Source organism: Coregonus lavaretus, assembly GCF_964263955.1.
Source record: "Coregonus lavaretus genome assembly, chromosome: 3".
Classification (NCBI taxonomy): domain Eukaryota; kingdom Metazoa; phylum Chordata; class Actinopteri; order Salmoniformes; family Salmonidae; genus Coregonus; species Coregonus lavaretus.
In genome coordinates, this window is record NC_139990.1 from 425,131 (window position 1) to 443,087 (window position 17,957).

Below are 17,957 nucleotides of genomic sequence, written 5' to 3' on the forward strand. Positions count from 1 at the left end.
CATCACATTTAGCACCTTCTTACACTTTCCCACCACTCTCTCAATGTGTTCTGCCCAGGTCAGTCTAGTGTCAAAGTATACCCCAAGGAACCTGAAGGCCCCCACCCTCTCCAAGTTTCTCCCATATAACCTCAAGCATACCTCATCTCCCACCTTCCTCCTGGTAAAGAACACTGTTTGAGTTTTCTCTACAGAGAACCTGAATCCCCACATTAATGCCCACCGCTCTACCTCATCAATTGCTTCCTGTACCTTCCTGACTATGTATGGCACATTTCTTCCCCTCTTCCATAAGGCACCATCATCTGCAAATAACCACCTCCCTATATCCGGCTGTACCTGAGAGTAAACATCATTGATCATGATTGAGAACAACAGAGGACTAATCACGCTCCCCTGTGGTGTACCGTTATCCACCAGGTAGCTGCCTGATAAAGACTTCCCCACCCTCACCTGGATAGACCTTCCAAACAGGAAATCCTTTATCCAGTTGTACGTTCTTCCTCCTACCCCAATAATATCAAGCTTGATTAACAACCCCTCCTTCCACATTATATCATACGCCTTCTCCACATAAAAAAAGACAGCTACAACAGTCTCCTTGTTCACCTGAGCCTTCATGACCTCTGCTGGATCCATAGTTGCCGTACCCTTCCTGAACCCACTCTGATGTGGCGATACTTTCCCTCTGCTCTCCAGGAAGTAAGTTAGCCTCTCCGTAATCATACATTCTATAATCTTACATACAGTCGTGGTCAAAAGTTTTGAGAATGACACAAATATGAATTTTCACAAAGTCTGCTGCCTCAGTTTTTATGATGGCAATTTGCATATACTCCAGAATGTTATGAAGAGTGATCAGATGAATTGCAATTAATTGCAAAGTCCCTCTTTGCCATGAAAATGAACTTAATCCCCAAAAAACATTTCCACTGCATTTCAGCCCTGCCACAAAAGGACTAGCTGCCATCATGTAAGTGATTCTCTCGTTAACACAGGTGAGAGTGTTGATGAGGACAAGGTTGGAGATCACTCTGTCATGCTGATTGAGTTTGAATAACAGACTGGAAGCTTTAAAAGGAGGGTGGTGCTTGAAATCATTGTTCTTGTTCTGTTAACCATGGTTACCTGCAAGGAAACACGTGCCGTCTGTCACGATCGTCGTTAGATGCAGCGGACCAAGGCGCAGCGTACATTCTTTTATTGTAGTACACAACACGAACCAAAACAACAAAACAAACGATACGTGAAGTCCTAGGTTAACACCAAAACAAACCTTACGGAACAAGATCCCACAATAAACAGTGCCAAACAGGCTGCCTAAGTATGGTCCCCAATCAGAGACAACAAGCTACAGCTGCCTCTGATTGGGAACCACCCTGGCCAACATAGAAATACACGAACTAGAACAAAACATAGAAAATAACACATAGAAAATCCACACCCTGGCTCAACATATAAGAGTCCCCAGAGCCAGGGCGTGACAGTACCCCCCCCCCAAAGGCACGGACTGCGACCGCGCCAACCAAACACAAGAGGGTAGGGGCCGGGTGGGCATTCCGCCTCGGAGGCGGATCCGGCTCCGGGCGTGACCACCACTCTCTCTCTACCCCCCCGTAGCGCCCCTGGTCTGGTCTGGCCCCGCTGGCCGGAGCTGGACTGGACATCGGTGGAGCGGATTGCTCTGGCTCCGGTGTGGAGCAGCTGACCGGTGCCGGACCAGGCACCGGTGGAACAGGCACGGACCGTGCCGGACTGATGACGCGCACCACTGGCTTGGTGCGGGGAGCAGGAACGGGCCGGACCGGGCTGACGACGCGCACCACTGGCTTGGTGCGGGGAGCAGGAACAGGCCGGACCGGGCTGGCGACGCGCACCACAGGCTTGGTGCGGGGGACAGGAACGGGCCGGACCGGGCTGACGACGCGCACCACAGGCTTGGTGCGGGGGACAGGAACGGGCCGGACCGGGCTGACGACGCGCACCACTGGTTTGGTACGAGGGACAGGAACAGGCCGGACCGGGCTGGCGACGCGCACCACAGGCTTGGTGCGAGGGACAGGAACAGGCCGGGCTGGACTGTGGAGACGGACTGGAGGTCTGGAACGGAGAGCTGACACAACCCGTCCTGGCTGAATGCCTATTTCCACACACTCTGTGTGAGGCATCAGCACAGGACGTACAGGGCTGTGCACTCGTACTGACACTACAGCACGTGGCACTGGCGCAGGATATCCGGGACCGAGGAGGGGTACTGGAGGCCACGAGCGTTGAGCCGGCACACTCCGTCCTGGCTGCATGCCCACCTTAGCACGACACGTGCGTGGTGCTAGCACAGGACGTACAGGACTGTGCCGGAACACTCGCGGCACAGTACGTAGCTCCGCATAACTCGGAACCTGCCCAGTCTCACGCTGCCTAGCCTGAGTACGGGGAGTTGGCTCTGCTCTACCTCTAGGCTCCGCCAACCACCCTTCCAGCCCCCCAAACCTGGTGGCCTCCTCTCCTAAATCGCCGATGCGCCCTGTAGCTGCCTCCAGCAGCCCTGTCATCCATGCCGTGTGCCCCCCCCCAAATTTTTTTATTGTGGTTGCCTCTCGCGTGTCCGTCGTCGACACGGTTGGTGCCGTTTCTCCTCTCTTGCCATGGCCTGTACCTTTGCCCAGGGCCCTCTGCCCGCGAATATGTCCTCCCATGACCACCATTCGCCCACCTGAGCCATCGCCAGCTTCTCCTCCTGGGCACGCTGCTTGGTCCTTTTATGGTGGGATCTTCTGTCACGATCGTCGTTAGATGCAGCGGACCAAGGCGCAGCGTGATATGCGTACATTCTTTTATTGCAGTACACAACACGAACCAAAACAACAAAACAAACGATATGTGAAGTCCTAGGTTAACACCAAAACAAACCTTACGGAACAAGATCCCACAATAAACAGTGCCAAACAGGCTGCCTAAGTATGGCCCCCAATCAGAGACAACAAGCTACAGCTGCCTCTGATTGGGAACCACCCTGGCCAACATAGAAATACACGAACTAGAACAAAACATAGAAAAGAACACATAGAAAATCCACACCCTGGCTCAACATATAAGAGTCCCCAGAGCCAGGGCGTGACACCGTCATCATTGCTTTGCACAAGAAGGGCTTCACAGGCAAGGATATTGCTGCTAGTAAGATTGCACCTAAATCAACCATTTATCGGATCATCAAGAACTTCAAGGAGAGAGGTTCAATTGTTGTGAAGAAGGCATCAGGGCGCCCAAGAAAGTCCAGCAAGCGCCAGGACCGTCTCCTAAAGTTGATTCAGCTGCGGGATCGGGGCACCACCAGTGCAGAGCTTGCTCAGGAATGGCAGCAGGCAGGTGTGAGTGCATCTGCACGCACAGTGAGGCGAATACTTTTGGAGGATGGCCTGGTGTCAAGAAAGGCAGCGAGGAAGCCCCTTCTCTCCAGGAAAAACATCAGGGACAGACTGATATTCTGCAAAAGGTACAGGGATTGGACTGCTGAGGACTGGGGTAAAGTCATTTTCTCTGATGAATCCCCTTTGCGATTGTTTGGGGCATCCGAAAAAAAGCTTGTCCGGAGAAGACAAGGTGAGCGCTACCATCAGTCCTGTGTCATGCCAACAGTAAAGCATCCTGAGACCATTCATGTGTGGGGTTGCTTCTCAGCCAAGGGAGTGGGCTCACTTACAATTTTGACTAAGAACACAGCCATGAATAAAGACTGGTACCAACACATCCTCCAAGAGCAACTTCTCCCAACCATCCAAGAACAGTTTGGTGACGAACAATGCCTTTTCCAGCATGATGGAGCACCTTGCCATAAGGCAAAAGTGATAACTAAGTGGCTCAGGGAACAAAACATCGACATTTTGGGTGCATGGCCAGGAAACTCCCCAGACCTTAATCCCATTGAGAACTTGTGGTCAATCCTCAAGAGGCGGGTGGACAAACAAAAACCCACAAATTCTGACAAACTCCAAGCATTGATTATGCAAGAATGGGCTGCCATCAGTCAGGATGTGGCCCAGAAGTTAATTGACAGCATGCCAGGGCGGATTGCAGAGGTCTTGAAAAAGAAGGGTCAACACTGCAAATATTGACTCTTTGCATAAACTTAATGTAATTGTCAATAAAATCATTTGACACTTATGGAATGCTTGTAATTATACTTCAGTATACCATAGTAACATCTGACAAAAATATCTAAAAACACTGAAGCAGCAAACTTTGTGAAGACCAATACTTGTGTCATTCTCAAAACTTTTGACCACGACTGTACATGTTGTTACGGATATAGGTCTGACCTGTCTCTCATGGTGTGACAGTTGGCTAGGTAGAGGGTCTGACCTGTCTCTCATGGTGTGACAGTTGGCTAGGTAGAGGGTCTGACCTGTCTCTCATGGTGTGACAGTTGGCTAGGTAGAGGGTCTGACCTGTCTCATGGTGTGACAGTTGGCTAGGTAGAGGGTCTGACCTGTCTCATGGTGTGACAGTTGGCTAGGTAGAGTCTCTGACCTGTCTCTCAGGGTGTGACAGTTGGCTAGGTAGAGGACCTGTCTCTCATGGTGTGACAGTTGGCTAGGTAGAGGGTCTGACCTGTCTCTCATGGTGTGACAGTTGGCTAGGTAGAGGGTCTGACCTGTCTCTCATGGTGTGACAGTTGGCTAGGTAGAGGATCTGACCTGTCTCTCATGGTGTGACAGTTGGCTAGGTAGCGGGTTTGACCTGTCTCATGGTGTGACAGTTGGCTAGGTAGAGGATCTGACCTGTCTCTCATGGTGTGATAGTTGGCTAGGTAGAGGACCTGTCTCTCATGGTGTGACAGTTGGCTAGGTAGAGAGCCTGACCTGTCTCTCATGGTGTGACAGTTGGCTAGGTAGAGGGTCTGACCTGTCTCTCATGGTGTGACAGTTGGCTAGGTAGAGGGTCTGACCTGTCTCTCATGGTGACAGTTGGCTAGGTAGAGGGTCTGACCTGTCTCTCATGGTGTGACAGTTGGCTAGGTAGAGGGTCTGACCTGTCTCTCAGGGTGTGACAGTTGGCTAGGTAGAGGGTCTGACCTGTCTCTCATGGTGTGACAGTTGGCTAGGTAGAGGGTCTGACCTGTCTCTCATGGTGTGACAGTTGGCTAGGTAGAGGGTCTGACCTGTCTCTCATGGTGTGACAGTTGGCTAGGTAGAGGGTCTGACCTGTCTCATGGTGTGACAGTTGGCTAGGTGGAGGGTCTGACCTGTCTCTCATGGTGTGACAGTTGGCTAGGTAGAGGGTCTGACCTGTCTCTCATGGTGTGACAGTTGGCTAGGTAGAGGGTCTGACCTGTCTCTCATGGTGTGACAGTTGGCTAGGTAGAGGGTCTGACCTGTCTCTCATGGTGTGACAGTTGGCTAGGTAGAGGGTCTGACCTGTCTCTCAGGGTGTGACAGTTGGCTAGGTAGAGGACCTGTCTCTCATGGTGTGACAGTTGGCTAGGTAGAGGGTCTGACCTGTCTCTCATGGTGTGACAGTTGGCTAGGTAGAGGGTCTGACCTGTCTCTCATGGTGTGACAGTTGGCTAGGTAGAGGGTCTGACCTGTCTCTCATGGTGTGACAGTTGGCTAGGTAGAGGGTCTGACCTGTCTCTCATGGTGTGACAGTTGGCTAGGTAGAGGGTCTGACCTGTCTCTCATGGTGTGACAGTTGGCTAGGTAGAGGGTCTGACCTGTCTCTCATGGTGTGACAGTTGGCTAGGTAGAGGGTCTGACCTGTCTCATGGTGTGACAGTTGGCTAGGTAGAGGGTCTGACCTGTCTCTCAGGGTGTGACAGTTGGCTAGGTAGAGGGTCTGACCTGTCTCTCATGGTGTGACAGTTGGCTAGGTAGAGGGTCTGACCTGTCTCTCATGGTGTGACAGTTGGCTAGGTAGAGGGTCTGACCTGTCTCTCATGGTGTGACAGTTGGCTAGGTAGAGTCTCTGACCTGTCTCTCATGGTGTGACAGTTGGCTAGGTAGAGGATCTGACCTGTCTCTCAGGGTGTGACAGTTGGCTAGGTAGAGGGTCTGACCTGTCTCTCATGGTGTGACAGTTGGCTAGGTAGAGGGTCTGACCTGTCTCTCATGGTGTGACAGTTGGCTAGGTAGAGTCTCTGACCTGTCTCTCATGGTGTGACAGTTGGCTAGGTAGAGGGTCTGACCTGTCTCTCATGGTGTGACAGTTGGCTAGGTAGAGTCTCTGACCTGTCTCTCATGGTGTGACAGTTGGCTAGGTAGAGGGTCTGACCTGTCTCTCATGGTGTGACAGTTGGCTAGGTAGAGGGTCTGACCTGTCTCTCATGGTGTGACAGTTGGCTAGGTAGAGGGTCTGACCTGTCTCTCATGGTGTGACAGTTGGCTAGGTAGAGGGTCTGACCTGTCTCTCATGGTGTGACAGTTGGCTAGGCAGAGGGTCTGACCTGTCTCTCATGGTGTGACAGTTGGCTAGGTAGAGGGTCTGACCTGTCTCTCAGGGTGTGACAGTTGGCTAGGTAGAGGACCTGTCTCTCATGGTGTGACAGTTGGCTAGGTAGAGGGTCTGACCTGTCTCTCATGGTGTGACAGTTGGCTAGGTAGAGGGTCTGACCTGTCTCTCATGGTGTGACAGTTGGCTAGGTAGAGGGTCTGACCTGTCTCTCATTGTGTGACAGTTGGCTAGGTAGAGGGTCTGACCTGTCTCTCATGGTGTGACAGTTGGCTAGGTAGAGGGTCTGACCTGTCTCTCATGGTGTGACAGTTGGCTAGGTAGAGGGTCTGACCTGTCTCTCATGGTGTGACAGTTGGCTAGGTAGAGGGTCTGACCTGTCTCATGGTGTGACAGTTGGCTAGGTAGAGGGTCTGACCTGTCTCTCAGGGTGTGACAGTTGGCTAGGTAGAGGGTCTGACCTGTCTCTCATGGTGTGACAGTTGGCTAGGTAGAGGGTCTGACCTGTCTCTCATGGTGTGACAGTTGGCTAGGTAGAGGGTCTGACCTGTCTCTCATGGTGTGACAGTTGGCTAGGTAGAGTCTCTGACCTGTCTCTCATGGTGTGACAGTTGGCTAGGTAGAGGGTCTGACCTGTCTCTCAGGGTGTGACAGTTGGCTAGGTAGAGGGTCTGACCTGTCTCTCATGGTGTGACAGTTGGCTAGGTAGAGGGTCTGACCTGTCTCTCATGGTGTGACAGTTGGCTAGGTAGAGTCTCTGACCTGTCTCTCATGGTGTGACAGTTGGCTAGGTAGAGGGTCTGACCTGTCTCTCATGGTGTGACAGTTGGCTAGGTAGAGTCTCTGACCTGTCTCTCATGGTGTGACAGTTGGCTAGGTAGAGGGTCTGACCTGTCTCTCATGGTGTGACAGTTGGCTAGGTAGAGGGTCTGACCTGTCTCTCATGGTGTGACAGTTGGCTAGGTAGAGGGTCTGACCTGTCTCTCATGGTGTGACAGTTGGCTAGGTAGAGGGTCTGACCTGTCTCTCATGGTGTGACAGTTGGCTAGGCAGAGGGTCTGACCTGTCTCTCATGGTGTGACAGTTGGCTAGGTAGAAGACCTGTCTCTCATGGTGTGACAGTTGGCTAGGTAGAGGGCCTGACCTGTCTCTCATGGTGTGACAGTTGGCTATGTAGAGGGTCTGACCTGTCTCTCATGGTGTGACAGTTGGCTAGGTAGAGTCTCTGACCTGTCTCTCATGGTGTGACAGTTGGCTAGGTAGAGGGTCTGACCTGTCTCTCATGGTGTGACAGTTGGCTAGGTAGAGGGTCTGACCTGTCTCTCATGGTGTGACAGTTGGCAAGGTAGAGGGCCTGACCTGTCTCATGGTGTGACAGTTGGCTAGGTAGAGGGTCTGACCTGTCTCATGGTGTGACAGTTGGCTAGGTAGAGGGTCTGACCTGTCTCTCATGGTGTGACAGTTGGCTAGGTAGAGGGTCTGACCTGTCTCTCATGGTGTGACAGTTGGCTAGGTAGAGGGTCTGACCTGTCTCTCATGGTGTGACAGTTGGCTAGGTAGAGGGTCTGACCTGTCTCTCATGGTGTGATAGTTGGCTAGGTAGAGGGTCTGACCTGTCTCTCATGGTGTGACAGTTGGCTAGGTAGAGGGTCTGACCTGTCTCTCATGGTGTGACAGTTGGCTAGGTAGAGGGTCTGACCTGTCTCTCATGGTGTGACAGTTGGCTAGGTAGAGGGTCTGACCTGTCTCTCATGGTGTGACAGTTGGCTAGGTAGAGGGTCTGACCTGTCTCTCATGGTGTGACAGTTGGCTAGGTAGAGGGTCTGACCTGTCTCTCATGGTGTGACAGTTGGCTAGGCAGAGGGTCTGACCTGTCTCTCATGGTGTGACAGTTGGCTAGGTAGAAGACCTGTCTCTCATGGTGTGACAGTTGGCTAGGTAGAGGGCCTGACCTGTCTCTCATGGTGTGACAGTTGGCTATGTAGAGGGTCTGACCTGTCTCTCATGGTGTGACAGTTGGCTAGGTAGAGTCTCTGACCTGTCTCTCATGGTGTGACAGTTGGCTAGGTAGAGGGTCTGACCTGTCTCTCATGGTGTGACAGTTGGCTAGGTAGAGGGTCTGACCTGTCTCTCATGGTGTGTGTTACGGATATAGGTATCCTGTATGTGTATTTGTTTTTCCTCTCCTTCAGCCCTAATCACAGGTGTCCCTTGTGTTCCTGATTGGTGGTCGTTGGGGTGTCCCACCTGTCCGACATCCGTTCGTCTGCTGATTGCTGAGGTGGACCAATCAGTGGACATTCCTCCGTATTGCACCGCCTGTTTCTGGTTTTACATTACCATATCAAATCCCCTGGTTTTAAAAGCCAGTCAGTTGTGTTTTCTGACAGAGACTCTTTTTTCTTTGTGAGTATGGATACTGTGGTGTCTTGTTTTTGTGTACTCACGTGTTTGCTGTCTATACCATATTGTACCTATGTTGTTTGTTTGTGCCTGGGAAAAGGGGGATTTAGCAAGTCACTACCCGTAGGAAAACCTTGTCTAAACACACTAGTTAGACCTGAGCGGACCACCCACTGTGTTTTTGTATGGTTAGCAGTAAGTTTAGCGGTTCTTGAGGCAGGCAAGATCAGTTTAGGGGTGTTTGACTTTATTGTTTCATTCCTTGGGTCCAGCTCAGCCCCTTTTCCCCAAACCATTTACTGTGTGTTTATAATAAGCATTTTGTGTTTGAAGGTAGCTTATGGTTGTCTGTGTATTTTGTTCTCTCTGTTCCGTGTCAATATTCTAATTCGCATGAGTTATGTTACGGGTCTCTTTTCTATCCACCCATGACTGTTAAAGCCACGGGGTTCGTAACACGTGATGTTAAAGCTATTGGCCGATAGCTTGTTGGCCTCGTTGGATCCTTCCCGGGCTTCCGGATTGGTACCACTACTGCCTCCTTCCAACTGCCTGGTAGTTTCCCCTCCTCCCACACTCTGTTGTACAACACCAATACCTTATCCAGTGCCTCATCACTATGATGGGTCAACATAACATAGCACACCTCATCTTTCCCAGGTGAAGTTAACCCAGCCTTACCTATTGCTCTTTTCCCCTCTGCCATGGTAAATGGTGCATTCAACGCATCATTTACATCCTCCCTCCTCTCCAGCACTCCAGGATGTTCCTCTCTCTGCCCCTCTGACAAATTTGCGGAGCTATGCACTTGGACAAATGCTTTGGCCATCATCTCTGCTTTCTCCTCATCTGTTACTGCCACATCCTCCCCACTCGTCAACACCGGATAATCCCACTCCCTTCTGACCCCACGCATCCTCTTAATCACCCCCCCACACTTCTCCCACAGGTGTCTCCCTTCCAATGGTGTCACAGAACCGATGCCAACATGACCTCTTTGCCTGACGGATAGTTCTCCTCACCAGGGCCTGGGCCTGCTTATACTGAATCAGATGTTGGAAGTTATGCGTCCTTTTCAGTCCTCTAAATGCCCTGTTCCTACTCCTCACCATTGCCCCTCATTCCTCCGTCCGCCATGGGACTGCTTTCCTCCTCCTCCTCCCTGAACTCTTAGGTATAGCCTCAGTAGCTGCCCCCACTAACGCTGTTCTCACCCAGTTATTCATACTATCCACATCCCCTCTCATATCCACCCGAGCCATCACCTGCTCACTCAGCTCCTGAAACTGATCCCACTTTGCCCTTCCAAACACCCACCTGCCTACTCCATCCGTTGACACCTCCTCCTCCCTACTGTGCATACTATGGGGTAATGATCACTCCCTACTGTCGACTCCTCCCATACCTCCCACTCCCATATTCCTGCCATCGCACTAGATACCAGAGTGAGGTCCGTAGGCCATTATTCAGGCACACCAGATCTTTCTTTTCTATCAAATGTTCCATCACTTGGCCATTTCCATCCATCCGTTCCCCCCCAAAGCGTGTTGTGGGCATTAAAATCGCCACATTACCTTACTTCTTTCCTGGCCCTCCACCCTCTCCAGCACTTCCATGTCCAATATCTGACACGGATTATAGTAGTTCACTACCTCTTGCACCTCCACTGCCTTCTTCATAGCCTCACACCCACTATATGCCACACTATGAGCACCCCCACAGTTGCAGCACTTTGGTTGTCCACCATCCCCACACTTCCCATACTCATGCTCTCCTCCACACCTGGCACACCTCTTTCTCTTTACAGACTGTTGCCACATGCCCAAACCTCTGGCAGTTATAACATCTTAAAGGCGTCGGTACATAAGCCCTCACATAATAACTCATATATCCTATTGTTACTTTATTTGGCAGTACCCGGTCCTTGAAGTGTAACAGAATAGACGTGCTATCTACTCTATCTCCACCCCTTGTTGCTAGCAATCTTTTAACATTCACTAGAACGCCTCCTCTCAAATTGTCCCTTATCGCTTTAGTGCTACCACTCACAGGCACTCCTGTCATCACCCCTTTAATCCACTGCTTCCCTGCTTGATAAATCCAGCTGCTCGACTCCACTTTACACTTCCCTGTTTGCTTCACTCCGATAGCTTTTTCCCTCTGCGCCATGTCCTTACAGCACACCAACAAGCTCCCATCTCTTAACACTTTAGCATTGACAACTTCCCCAATGAACTCCTTTATCACAGCTGTGTCAAAGTTGCGTCAATTCAAATCTGGTATTAGGAACAAAAGAGGTCAACACGACTTCTAAGATATACTAGTTATTTTAATTAATGCAAAAACCTTCAATGGTAAATATGATGTTTCGTATATAGGGGCTCTTTGAAATACCTCGCAGGGCACTTCAGAGAACTAATCCATTGTTCTAGGTTCTTGCTCAAATACTCTGACAGAGAGAGTTTCCCACCTCTCTGCTGGCCAATCAGAGTAGAGACTTGAGCGTGGTTTAGACTTACTCAGCCTATCCATTGGCACACCGGCTGTTCCCCGCCTCTTCTGTTACCAGGCATACGTTTATCATAACAACCTGTCATAGTGAGAAGAGCCAGCTCCCTTAGACACCATTCCTACGTCCAAGGAAGGTTCACAGATCACAAAGAACCAGTATATTCTAGCATTTGGAGACACAAATCCTTATCTCATTTTACCCCCTAAAACAGCTCTTCACATTAATTACAGCTTGCCAGGTGACACAACCTACATTAGCACAGTCCAGAATGCATTCTTTCTAAGTTAGTCATCCCATCAATTATGAGAATAATAAATCTCTCACAGCTGTCAACCTTATCGGACTCATCGCCCCAACTCCCCCTTCCTCCCTAAACTTCAGAATAACTTTATGCTCCTCCTCACCTCCATGTTCCTCTCGTGTCTTATCTTGCCCTTCCTCGGCACTTTCTACATCCAAACTTCCGCTAGCGTTGGAAGCTAGGTTGCTCTCCTCAGACTTCCTTTTCTGCCTCCATAGACCCCTCGCTCCCGTTCAAACTCCTTCTCCCTTTCTCTCCCGCTTTATTTTTTTCTTTCTTACTCCCTCCTTTATTTGTACCACTATGTTCCATACTTGCTTCACTTTCTTCTCCATCACTATCTCCTACCATCTCTGACCCATTCACAGCACGGCCGTGCCGAACCGCCGCCACAGCGAGTAAGGTTTGTTCGTTTTTCAACGATTTATCCCACCTACTCCTCTATCCTTCCGCCAAAACAAACTGATTTGACTCAAACAACACTACAAGCTGTTCCCCATCAATAGAAGTCGTTCCATGGTTCTTTATACTGTAGCTCAAAGAGTGCAACTGGTTCCAAGAACTGTTCAAATTTAGCAAGTTTGTTCTGTCTTTTGGGGGGAATAGTGTAGTTCATTCACATTCCAATGTTCATTCCATATATAACAGCGTTCCATTGTTCATTCAACAGTGAATGTCATGGACATCTTTTTTTTTAGGCCAGATTGATTGGATCTTTTGTATGTCAACGGTCTTTACATGAATCCCAGTTTAATTTCATAACATCAGAATGACCTTAAAATGTAAATGAAATAACTGTGTGAATAAACAAGGTAAAGTTGACTTGTCTGCCTAGTAGTATCAATGATTTATAAATCATTGAGTAGTATAGAAGATTATATATGTTTGCTTAATGCATAGTTGTTCACGCATGTGGATTTGTTCATAGCACATGTGAATAATCTTATATGGGATGGTCAATACAAAGATAGTTTTCTTTCATTTGTACCACTGAAGTCATCAATCTTCTCTGACCACTAACTGGCACATCGGATGTTTGAAAAAAAATTATAAAAATGTATGCACTCTGGATAAGAGCGTCTGCTAAATGACTAAAATGTCAAATGTAATGTTTCCGACGTGTTGTTCTGGAAGGGGCTTCTATACATTTGGATGCTGATCGTTGTGTGGGACATATGTCACTGGCATCAATTCAAACTGGGCTGCGTTCAGTACGAAGAAACGTAATGCAACATTAAATTAAACGGAAACGGTGCTGTTCTGAACGACCAGTTCAAAACGGGGAATGGTTGAATTGTGTGTTGGGGAACGCTGTCAGCATGGCCGCTGCCCTTAAATTACTTCACGCTTTGCTTCATGCCACACCCACCAACCGGAGCAAATGTACCTCCAAGTCTGTTCAAGAACGTTGAAGAACCTTTTGGGGAAACTTGTCGTCCAGTACAAACCGTTACGCAACGTAGCAAACGTTCAATCGAATTGAACGCACCTCTTGAGATCAACTTTACAATGGAGATGTGATCGCTAGCTACAATGTCTGACAGCTAACGGAAAAACTTTAGAGAGCGGCCGGACAGGTGATATTTAGCTATGGCTAGCCCAATGTTTTCGAAGTATTCATGGCTCGATTTTCTTTTCTCGGTAGTCGGTGTGTGTACCTTCTTGTTTGACGTGGGATCCGATATTTGGGTCGCTACGGAGTTCTACTCGAGTGGGGATTTCTTCTGGTTCGGAGTGTTGATCGGCCTTATGGTCCTGTCTTCGGTCGTGGTCCAGATGTTTAGCTGGTTCTGGTTCAAATACGACCGCGAGCTTGAGGGATTCGATGAGCAAACTGCCAAGCATGTCCTCTTTGGAGGCTGTGTCAAACTTTCATTCCTGCTACATGTACTTCAGCTCGGATTCTTTTGCAGGTACTGTAGCTAGATTTTTATTTTGACACTTGGATTGCATGCACTTGATTCTCATGTGGACCATCTTTGTTAACTACACCTGGTTTATCACAATGTACTAGACAAAGCAGTCTAAAAACACAATCTACATTGATTGGGAAATACATTGTCATTGATTTATTCTATGGCTACAGTGTAGTTCATAATTCTTTATTATAATTTGGTCAATATTATAATAATAGCTATAATTTCCTCTGAAGTTTTTATGTAGCCTATGAAATTGATTTCCTAAGCCATCTATCCAAAAAAAGAGAAATACATGTCAGGGAGTTCACAATAAGACATGATGTGCTGCATGCTATTTGTGAAATGTATAATTTCCTCTTAGTCTTGTTAATACTGAGGCTCACGGAGCAGCTCGTGGACAGCTAATAACATTTGACTTAGGTAACTTGATGGGTTCTACATAACTGACAGTTGTGTCAGCAAGAAAAGCCAGTCATTGGGCTGCACATATAATGTAATAAGTGCATAATAACACACATGATAGTTCATTGGGAATTCAAACTATTTGGGCGAAGTACAAGAATGATCCTTACAGCTCATGATGCTCATATTTGTATAATTTTCTCTTTGTGGTGTGAACACTGAGGCTCACGGAGCAGCTCATGCGCAGCTAATAACATTTGACTTGTGTGGAAACCATCAAGTTACCACTCGGGGTGTGTCAGGTATGTAAACATAGCCAGGAGGCTCTGTCTTGACAAGCTCACTCCCCACCTACACAGATAAGTGGATTTTTATTTATTTTTATGGCGTAAATAGACCTATGTCTGCATCCGGTTCTCTGACAATGATCGGTGTCTTCTGGTTTATTGCTGCTTAGTAACACAAGATGGGAATTCAAACTATTTCGGTGGTACAAGGACCATTCAGCTCATGATAGTGCTCTGTTTCGCCAGCTTTACTCCCGACCTACACAGATGATAAGTTAGCTAAGTGGAATATTTTTTTTTTTTGAATGATGTCCATGTCTGCATGTTCTATTGTCCTTGGCAGGTGTTTCCTGTTTAATGCTGCTCCGACTAACAGACCGTGTTTGTCCACAGAAACATCTCAGCCATATGGCAGGGCTTCCGTGTGTTGTGGCGGTGGGAGCAGTGCTCGGGGTACGCCGTGTACCTGACCTATGACCTGAGAATGCTGCGCCTCATCGAGACCTTCTGTGAGAGCGCACCGCAGCTCACCCTCATGACCCACACCATGCTGCACACCAACAAGGCTAGCACTGTGCAGTGTGAGTTGCTGTCACCTCGACACCTGGGGTTCGTTACAAAAATGGCACCCTTTACTTTAATAAAAAAAAAAAGGTGCCATCTAGAACCTTAAAGGGTTCTTCGGCTGTCCTCATAGGAGAACCTTTTGAAGAACCCTTTTTGGTTGCAGGTACAACCCTTTTGGTTCCAGGTAGAACCCTTTTGGGTAACATGTATAACCCTTTCTACAGACTTCAAAAAGCATCGCCCAGCACTTCTATGTGTTCAACGATCTTTGGCCTGTCAACTTCCTCTTGTCATCTCTTTTGTAGGTGTGAGTGTCATGGCGTCAACTACTTCTATAGCCTGGATGGTGGTGGACTACCACCGCTCCCTGCGTTCCTTCCTCCCAGACAAGGCCAAGCAAGGCTGGGGTTCCGCCTTGGTCTACTTCCGCTCCCTGCGTTCCTTCCTCCCAGACAAGGCCAAGCAAGGCTGGGGTTCCGCCTTGGTCTACTTCCTGTGGAACCTGCTTCTCATCGCCCCGCGCGTGGCATCAGTCGCCCTCTTCGCCACAGTCCTGCCCTCCTACGTGGCCGCCCACTTCCTGCTTATCTGGCCAGTGCTGGTGTTCTGGGTGTGGAGGCAGGAGACGGACTTCATGGACAGCGCCAGCGGAGAATGGCTCTACCGGGCCACCGTAGGTCTCATCTGGTACTTCAGCTGGTTCAACGTGGCGGAGGGAGGGACCAGAGGGAGGAGCATCATCTATCACTCCTTCATGGCCACGGACGGAGGGATCCTGCTGGTCACATGGTGGTTCTACAGAGACCCGGTCCTGACGCAGTCCTACGCCCCCATCCTGCTGGCCACTCTGCCCCTCACCTACCTGATGGGGGTCCTGTTTAAAACCCTCTACTACTGCTGTTTTCACCCCACGCTGTGGAGCCCCCCCGTCAGGGAGATAAGAGTTAGAAGAGGGGCTGCCTGATGGTCAGGAGATGGTGTTCAGAACCATCGGCCCCCAAACTGGCACTCCCCGGTTCCGTAACAAGAGGATGGCAAGCCATGCCACTCACTTCTACTCCGAGGAGGACACCAGACAGCCCAGTAGGACAACCGGGCCCAAGGCCAACACTGTTGTCTGACTGGATGTGCTTGAACTAGACTTTACATGCGATGACCGAGTGATGATGGAATGTCTTCTGTCTTTTTCTAGACCGTCCTGTTTTTCATGCTGTATTTCTGTAGAAATCAGGTGCTGCACAACTCATTGTAAATCAGAGTTGATTTTCAAATTAGCATATTTTGGGAAACAGTGATAAGCTCACTCTGAAGTTTCGTCCCAAATGGCACCCTATTCCCTATATAGTGCACTACTTTTGGCCAGGGCCCATTGGGATATACTTTTCTATTTGGTCAATATTAAAGGGTTACTTTGGGATTTTGGCAATGAGGCTGTTTATCTACTTCCCCAGACTTAGATGCGGATATCATTTTTATGTCTGTATGTCCAGTATGAAGGAAGTTAGATGTAGCGTCGTCAGCCAATGCTAACTAGCGTTAGCGCAATGACTGGGAGTCAATGGGTATCTTAGTTAGCAATTGCAGTAGAGCTAGTTAGCAACTTCCTTCAAACTACACATGGAGACATAAAAATGGTATCTACGAGTTCATCTGACTCTGGGGGAGTAGCTAAAGGGACTCATTGCCAAAATCCCAAAGGATCCCTTTAAAGGGCACTTCATTTAATATAACAGGCTTGTAAAATTCAATATTGGTGCACAATTTCTACTTAAAATATCAAAAGGAACTAATTTTGTGAAACGACCCTGCTACCGTTCATGCTGCCAAAGGTAATTAGAAGAAGTAGTAATGGTACTATTTTATCCGTTTTTATTATTGTGTGAAAATATATATATATTTTTACCTATCTATAGCATTCTGAAAGTTAATTGACATTTTGTTTACTATTTTTGGAAGTACAATGAATGTAGGATGGACTATCACGTTCCTCGCTTTCCCGTTGTAACTATTGTGTTATTTTTTATTCCTTGTCTGTATCTGTGCAGACAGTGCACCCACTAATGACTGGGACGGTCACTCATCCACCAGCTTCAGTAGTCTTTTTTTTGTATATATCAAATCTATGTAGGCCACACTGTACGTACACATGGAGGGAACTTCAATACAGTTACTTTTTAATCACACTGTATGGCCCAAATGGCACCCGATTCCCGCTATAGTGCACTACTTTTGACCAGAGCCCAATGGGCCCAATGTTTTGGACAATGTTCTGTCTCTATAGCCATTCCTGTGGCCTTGTGAAGTTATGTTCCTAGAATGTTAAGATTTCTGTGTGTAACATTATTGGATACTGCAGAATGGAACCCAATATTCCATATTTTAACTGTCATCTCATTCGTTCTTGCACATGATTGTTGTCACACAATGTGTTGTGTGAACCTTTTCCCCTGAAGGTCAACACTTCAACCTTTCTCTTACCTCATCATTTAAAGGGCATGTAATGCCGGGCTATTAAAATCATAAGACAATCACAGAGTTATGTAGTTATGCCTTATCTTTTGTGTCGTTTATATCTGTGGTTTCAATGTTATTTTCTTAAAAGTTCCTCAAGTGTTCTTCCAGGGCTGCACATATTGACAGCGTCAATACATTAGTATAATATCATCTCATATGAGTAATGCTCACATATCTGTCTTCAAACATGATGTACAGTGGGGAAGAAAAGTATTTAGTCTGCCACCAATTGTGCAAGTTCTCCACTTAAAAAGTTGAGAGAGGCCTGTAATTTTCATCATAGGTACACGTCAACTATGACAGACAAATTGAGATTTTTTTTCTCCAGAAAATCACATTGTAGGATTTTTAATGAATTTATTTGCAAATTATGGTAGAAAATAAGTATTTGGTCACCTACAAACAAGCAAGATTTCTGGCTCTCACAGACCTGTAACTTCTTCTTTAAGAGGCTCCTCTGCCCTCCACTCGTTACCTGTATTAATGGCACCTGTTTGAACTTGTTATCAGTATAAAAGACACCTGTCCACAACCTCAAACAGTCACACTCCAAGCTCCACTATGGCCAAGACCAAAGAGCTGTCAAAGGACACCAGAAACAAAATTGT

General features: G+C 48.1%; 1 pseudogene across 1 annotated transcript; it reads left to right on the forward strand.

Moving 5' to 3' along the window:
* The first annotated feature begins 13,409 nt into the window (after positions 1–13,409).
* Positions 13,410–15,956, forward strand: LOC311119222 (XK-related protein 8-like; annotated as a pseudogene). Its single transcript has 3 exons — positions 13,410–13,573; positions 14,662–14,849; positions 15,141–15,956. The product of its transcript is annotated as an XK-related protein 8-like (transcript).
* The last annotated feature ends 2,001 nt before the right edge of the window (positions 15,957–17,957 follow it).